The 8,091-nt window shown below is 39.3% G+C and overlaps 1 pseudogene; it reads right to left on the bottom strand.

Annotated features, from left to right (window-relative positions):
* Positions 1–3,827: 3,827 nt before the first annotated feature.
* LOC108539221 (riboflavin kinase pseudogene) lies at positions 3,828–8,091 on the bottom strand (annotated as a pseudogene).

The following is an 8,091-nucleotide window of genomic DNA, read 5'->3' as shown; positions in this document are numbered from 1 at the left end:
TAAGGCAGGCCTGGTGGTGACAAAATCTGTAAGCATTTGCTTGTCTGTAAAGGATTTTATTTCTCCTTCATTTATGAAGCTTAGTTTGGCTGGATATGAAATTCTGGGTTGAAAATTCTTTTCTTTAAGAATGTTGAATATTGGCCCCTACTCTCTTCTGGCTTGTGGAGTTTCTGCCGGGAGATCCCCTGTTTGTCTGATGGGCTTCCCCTTGTAGATAACCTGACCTTTCTCTCTGGCTGGCCTTAACATTTTTTCCTTCATTTCAACTTTGGTGAATCTGACAATTATGTGTCTTGGAGTTGCTCTTCTCGAGGAGTATCTTTGTGGCATTCTCTGTATTTCCTGAATTTGAATGTTAGCCTGCCTTGCTAGGTTGGGGAAGTTCTCCTGGATGATATCCTGTAGAGTGTTTTCCAACTTGGTTCCATTCTCCCCGTCACTTTCAGGCAAACCAATCAACGTAGATTTGGTCTTTTTACATAATCCCATATTTCTTGGAGGCTTTATTTGTTTCTTTTTACTCTTTTTTCTCTAAACATCTCTTTTCACTTCATTTCATTCATTTGATCTTCACTCACTGATACCCTTTCTTCCAGTTGATCGAATCGGCTGCTGAAGCTTATGCATTTGTCACAAAGTTCTCATGCCATGGTTTTCAGCTCCATCAGGTCATTTAAGGGCTTCTCTACACTGGTTATTCTAGTTAGCCATTCGTCTAATCTTTTTTCAAGGTTTTTAGCTTCTTTGAGATGGGTTCAAACTTTCTCTTTTAGCTAGGAGAAGTTTGACCATCTGAAGCCTTCTTCTCTCAACTCGTCAAAGTCATTCTCTGTCCAGCTTTGTTCCATTGCTGGCAAGGAGCTGTGTTCCTTTGGAGGGGGAGAGACACTCTGATTTTTAGAATTTTCACCTTTTCTGCTTTTTTTTCCCTATCTTTGTGGTTTTATCTATCTTTGGTCTTTGATGATGGTGATGTACAGATGGGTTTTGCTGTGGATATCCTTTCTGTTTGTTAGTTTTCCTTCTAACAGTCAGGACCCTCAGCTGCAGGTCTGTTGGAGTTTGCTGGAGGTCCACTCCAGACCCTGTTTGCCTGGGTATCAGCAGCAGAGGCTGCCGAACAGCGAACATTGCTGAACAGCAAATGTTGCTCTCTGATCATTCCTCCGGAAGCTTCATCTCAAAGGGTTACCTGGCCGTGTGAGGTGTCAGTATGCCCCTACTGGGGGGTGCCTCCCAGTTAGGCTACTCAAGGGTCAGGGATCCACTTGAGGAGGCAGTCTGTCCATTCTCAGATCTCAAACTCCCTGCTGGGAGAACCACTACTCTCTTCAAAGCTGTCAGACAGGAACATTTACGTCTGCAGAGGTTTCTTCTGCCTTTTGTTCAGCTATGCCCTGCCCCCAGAGGTGGAGTCTACAGAGGCAGCAGGCCTCCTTGAGCTGTGGTAGGCTCCACCCAGTTCAAGCTTCCTGGCCGCTCTGTTTACCTACTCAAGCCTCAGCAATGGCAGGCACCCCTCCCCTAGGCTTGCTACCACCTTGCAGTTTGATCTCAGCCTGCTGTGCTAGCAATGAGCAAGGCTCTGTGGGTGTGGGACCCTCTGAGCCAGGTGTGGGATATAATCTCCTGGTGTGCCGTTTGCTAAGACTGTTGGAAAAGCGCAGTATTAGGGTGGGAGTGACCCGATTTTCCAGGTGCCGTCTGTCACAGCTTCCCTCGGCTAGGAAAGGGAATTCCCTGATCCCTCATGCTTCCTGGGCTAGGCAATGCCTTGCCCTGCTTCAGCTCACCCTCAGTGGGCTGCACTCACTGTCCTATACCCACTGTCTGACAAGCCCCAGTGAGGTGAATCCAGTACCTCAGTTGGAAATGCAGAAATCACCTGTCTTCTGCGTCGCTCATGCTGGGAGCTGTAGACTGGAGCTGTTTCTATTTGGCCATCTTGGAACTGCCTGACAATTAATTAATTCTTAAACAAAGATATCCTTTGATTTTCAAAAGTGATGGCTATTTAACAAAATGCAAGATGATAATAAAACGTCAAATAACTTTCACACACCTAAGGAGAACATAATTAGCAGCAATCTATTCAGACAAAACAAACACAAATATTTTTACAATTTCCATGTTTGTTTTAACTTTGCTTCAAAATCTATGATAAATGAAGCTTCTTTCAAATATAGGATTTCTAACATTTTCAATTATGTTTTCTAAATATTTCTATAAAATATAAAGAAGTCACAAACTATATTGTTTGCCATAAAATACATACACCAAAAAGTAAAACACAATCCAACTGAATTGATATATGCTTTTCTCTTCTCCAACAACTTTATATGCTTTTCTAAATAATTTATAAATATTTTAATTAAATCAGTTCTAATTCACCTATGCAGATTAGGGGAAACCAATGCATAATGAGTTGTCTTTAAAAATAGCTTTTACATAGTTCTGCTGCAACCCCGACCCCCATTTACCACCAAATCTGTTGCTAAGGTGAACAATGATGCAAGATGCTGTTTGAGGGAGCCCAACACAACCTGTAATCTTAATTTCCTAAATATCCAAAGATTTCAACTTTCTTGTGGTATAAACAAAAGATTCAGATGGCCAAAATCATACAGTTAGTAGGAGGAAAAATCCACGTTATGAAAATTATTTAAGTAAAATAGTAAAATTTTATGCCTTTCCCAAGCACTCTTTAGACAAGCATCAAATTACATTGTGTGTATGCAACTACAGCAATTTAGATTTGCTCCAGAACATATACTTGCATTAAAAATAAATAACTTTCTAATTATTTTATAGTTTAATGGGCTCAATAGTTTTGAGGCATTTAAAAAACTGGTACATATAAATGAATGGCTACATGTTCATTTAAATCTTAAGGATAACTAAAGATGAAGATTGCTGTTTTGTTTTTTATATAAAATGCAATACATACATATGCTCACACACTGTTCTTTAGTGAAAGAATGTAATGGTATGGACAGATGCAATCTCTTTTAAGTATACAATTGTAGGATATTCTAAATGGAATAAACAAACATTGACAATCATTTAAAGGAAGAAAGAACCAAAGTAAAACAAAAATTGTTGCAGGACAGATATCTACTGTTAAAAAGATAAAAGTGTTATCCAACACAAAATGAGACCTACAAATTCAAAACCACTTATTCTGCTGCCTTAAAATAAAAACACAAAAACCATGATAGGCAGAGGGTGTCTAGTCCACAAATTGAGGCAGTGCCGTACAAGAATGAAGATGGTACAATGATGTGACCTCATAAAGGAAATGACTAAAATAAGATTTCCCAAATGTCTTCATGTTTATGATAATATATAAATGTACAAACTATCAAAAGTATGAAATCTAGATTTTCCTGTTAGGATTGTAATAAACGATCAACCTTCTGTTTAGTGCATTTACTTTTATAAGACCCCTCTGTTTAGCAGGAAATCTATATGAGTATATATATATGCTGGCATTTTACCATGAGAATTATACATCTCACATCAAACTAGTGACTTGCCTTTTTACCCAGACTTATATACATTTTATTTCCATGATAAGACCAATATCTTTCTAGTGATGCATTTGAATCAACATATTACATAAAAATGAATCTCCTTTGTAATACGTCCCGATGGGTTTAACAGTTGAAACATAAAATGGTAACTACAGTGCACTGTTTAAACTAATTCATAGCTGTAGGGAAATGTTTGGTTTTTAAAATACAACCAAGACGAGACTGCAGAGGTATAAGCAGTTATGTTTTCACTAGAAAACAGTGTATGAATAAATAAGATGATTTTTGTCATCAGTGGCCATTCATCGTTTTGCTTTTAGGAACCTGAAAGAAATTGTCTTCTTTGAGTTTCAAATGTTCTGGTAAATCAAATCATTTCTTAGCTTCCTCAATATCACCATGAATTGCTGAAACAAGTGACTCTAAAGAATCCAAGAAGTTCTTTTCTTACTAGTCATTTCCTTTATGAGGTAGCCAACGATAGCCACATTGAGGATTTCCCCATGGAAGTCCTAGTTCACTGCAGCCTCAAACTCCTGTGCCCATGAGATCCTACCACCTCAGCCTCCCAAAGAGCAGCTAGGAATAATGGTGAACCACCACACCTGGCTTTTTTTTTTTTTTTTTTTTTGGTATAAACAGGATCTTGCTAGGTTGCTAGGTTGCCCTTGCTGGTCTCAAACTCCTGGCTTCCAGTGATCCTCCTCCCTTGGCTTTTCAAAGTGCTGGGATGACAGGTATGAGCCACTGTGCCCAGCCAGAAGTCCTCTTTAAAGGCATGCATGGTAGGAGTTTCTGTGGAGTTTTTGGTATTTTTGCAATATGGATTCTACCCTATGTTCACCACCATCTTATGGACATTTCCACTTCCAAACTGGCCCAACCATGATAAACGCAGTGGATACACCAGTTAGAAGGTTATCTACCACTTGTTCTGGATAGTTAGCTGTGGGGATACCCAGCTACTAGGAGTGGTAGCCAGGCTCCGCACCACTTGGCTCCAGCAGAAGTACGGCCAGTGCCTCCGGATGCCATGCACTCAGGGCATGGGCTGCGGTGCAGCCTCCATGCATCTGGAAGAGTCACAGTTGAGGTAGTGCCTGGACCCCCTGGACTAATCTGGGAATGTGGGTATGAGCTCTGCTGGCCAACGGGTTCACCAGTTACCAGGCAGTGCTAACGACACCCTGCAGTGGGTCCTTCACACTGTTGACACTACAGAAGCTGCCCAGTTACTCAGGGGCTGCTTCTCCCTATAGTAGATCATTTCTCAACAATCTGTTCCCCTATACAGTACAATTGTTTTCAGTAGGAATCATGAAATAAAACTAATAATAATATTGATGAGAAAAAAAGTGAAAAATTTTAGTCAACTTTGTATATATAATTATGCTAGCAAAAATAAAATTAACAAAATACATACTGCATACAGAATATAACATATAAAAAATTACACCTTGCAGTTCATACTCTGTAACTGTATTAACTTTTAAATATAAATTAACTCAATGGTCACACAGAAGGACAAATGAAATAACTGAAGTTCTGTTTCTTGGTCTTTACAATCATTGTGCTATTATTGCTTGCTTTGAATCTTCCCTTTAAATTCAGCAATATGTAATCCCACACGGGTTGTTGGAGGCAAGGACTCTGCCCTAAGTATGTGCAAATGATTCCAGACCATTAGAAGCTTATTCTTGAAATGATCATGTGTCACGGTCGTCTTGTGTTCTGTGGAGTCCTAATTAGGGAAAAGGAGTCGGGCTGGTGGGAGCTTGGGAAAGCAAAAACAAGAAAGCAAATGAGCTGTAAGTCTGCCTTTCTTCATGGTCCAGGACATGTAGCCCTCCTGCACAAGTAACTCAAATAACTCACAATCTTCCTGCACCCAACTTATCACCAGACCCTTGGCTGATAGAAAAACGCAAGTTAGCTCATTGTAACCTTGGCATTATCAGCACTGCACATAGCCCTTTCAAGCACAAGCACCATCCTATAAAATCCCAAGCAAGCCTTTGTCTCCTTGCAGTCAGCTCCTCTCTTGCTGATCTGCTTGTTGCTTTCTTGCAATGTGTTTTCTTACTTTCTCTAATAAATCTACCTTTCTTTACCTATAACTGTCTTGGTAAATTCCTTTACCACCTGCACCACTGACCCCAGATAGTTGCTACCTGCAACATGTTTGAGACCAGCTTTACAGTTGGGAGTTCTCTGAATTAATTTCTGCATGACATTCACCACTTATTAAAAAATGAGTAATATGAATTGCTCATTATACACTTAAATAAGTCTTATTAAAACAATTGTAGTGACAGTGATTGTTTAGAACTTATACCAAATAAACACATTTTTTTTAGGGAGGAGTATTTTGTCACTGACATTATTTAGAATTGCTGGCATGATGATAGTGAAAAAGCAGCCTTCAGTTGGTTTTATGATTGCTTTTAAATTATGTACATTTAACACAGCCTCCTTTATTTTCCTGCCACTTTTCACACTTGGTAGTGTGAAAGGAAAACAAGGATTGGGGGGACACTAGTTAAAGGCTGTAAAGACAGATTTTTTTCAGCACTGTTGCAACTGGGGAAAGAATTCGATATAGAATTCGGTTCCAAATACAGCAAAGAAAACTGGGGATTAGTAGCCAATGAACAGAGTGAGGGGGTCCATGGATGGAAAATTACTAAGGGAAAATATCAAGGGGTATTCTTGCTAAACCGACCAATCAGGATTCTTGTTACAGGCAGCCAAGGACTTATACATCAAGGGTAGGGGATAAAGAACTTGATCAGATATCAAGGGTATTTCAAGGCCACTCTTGAATCAAAAAAAAAAAAAAAAAAAAAAAAAAAAAAAAGAAAAAAAAATCAAGGGTAATCACATATCAAGGGTGGGGGGATTCATGCTAACCTGACCAGATAGGCCAAAGACAGGGCCCAAGGACAAGGTCTAGTTGAAAATAGAGCTCAGAGTAACCTGACTACACTTTGGTCAAGAAAAGAGTCTTTGTCAATGGCCACTGATATATAAATTTTACTTATATTGGTGGAATATGAGTTAGTTCTAGAAATAAGTAGGGAAATAATACAGAAAGATGAGCCATTAAAAATAATAATAGAAAGTCTAAACCATTATTAGTAATTTTATCAGTGTGAATAATAACAAAACCTAGGAGGCAAATTTGTACAACATGACTTTTTTTTTTTTTTTGTCATTCTGTCTCATTTTCCCCAAGTTAGATTAAATTTCAAATGCATGGCAACTCAACTAATCTTTCACCACTTTCAGCAGGCAGTTTCTCACTCGCCATACACACAGCCTGTGAAAGATGCTGAAGTTTGTGTCTGGTTCAGCAGAACAGTGTTTCTCCTTTAAAGTGTGACAGATCAGCTTTCTGTTGACACCCAGTGCCCACAGGGTGATAAGGTTCCAGCAATCCCTGCCTTTTTCTCCCAGTCTGCTAAGAAAAATTCTGACACTGCCCCTCAGGATTATTCTTCCCACCGTGGATCTAATTCAGATTGACATTGGGAAGAATGGGAGAGATGGAAACAGGGGTTTTACAGCAGAAAGGGCCCCAGGTTTACAGAAGACTGACTGAAAGAAGTAGGGGGAGCCAAATGGAAAAAAGTCCCTTTGGATTATGGGTTCTCAGAGTGTATGGCTGGAAAGTTGAGAGCAGGACTAAAGAGTGAGTCTTCTGGAGAAGGCAAGAGATGCCAAGCAAGAGAAAGGAGGTGTGAGGACTTCTCAGATGTGGTGTGGAGGGTTGTAAATTAGACCTCTTCATATTCTTTAGGAGATGTAAGAAAAAAATTATACTGACTTAAATGTTTCTCGATTGTAAGATTGTGTTTCTTATTAGAAAACCTTGCCTTGAGGCTGGCTGTACTCTGAGAGGCCTGACTCCTATGAAAGTTACATTGAGAATCCTTGAGTTTGGGGTGCACAGCTGAGTGCTAGGTTCCTTTAACATTTACAATATAGCAATGAGGCGGCTTCAGTTTCTAAACTGAACCCGGTGGAGGTAAATTGATTCCACTCCTCTGAAAGCTAGCTTGAATGTGGTGACGGTTCTCTTAGTTCTTCTCAAAAGAGCAAATAAGCGGTGAAAACTGGCTTTGAGACACCCCTGGATGATCACACGCAAAACACCTAATAATGGACAAAGAAAACAGCGATGTTTCAGCCGCACCTGCTGACCTGAAAGTAAGTACAGGGTGAGAAACTTTCTCTCTTACTTGAATGCCATTTATTGTTGACCCTGTTAGTAAATGAGATTATACAACCTTATAAAAATAAAGGAAACAATCATAAAATATTTTATCTTCTTATGTTACTTAATGGGTTTTACAAATGTGAGTTTATTATAAAGTGCTGTTCTTGGCAACTGATTTGTAGCTGTTTTTATAAAACTCCAGGGAAATTGTACTGATCTCTACACAAATTCCATTTTAAAATTTAATCAGTGCTAACTGAGACTGCCTATAATGTGTTTCTGCACTTAAAGATCCAACCTTGGCTTTGTCAGTTCAACATGTACTGGCATTTCCAT

The sequence above is a fragment of the Rhinopithecus bieti genome, unplaced genomic scaffold (assembly GCF_001698545.2).
Source record: "Rhinopithecus bieti isolate Rb0 unplaced genomic scaffold, ASM169854v2 scaffold_17936, whole genome shotgun sequence".
Classification (NCBI taxonomy): Eukaryota; Metazoa; Chordata; class Mammalia; order Primates; family Cercopithecidae; genus Rhinopithecus; species Rhinopithecus bieti.
This window is presented reverse-complemented; position numbering and strand designations above follow the sequence as displayed.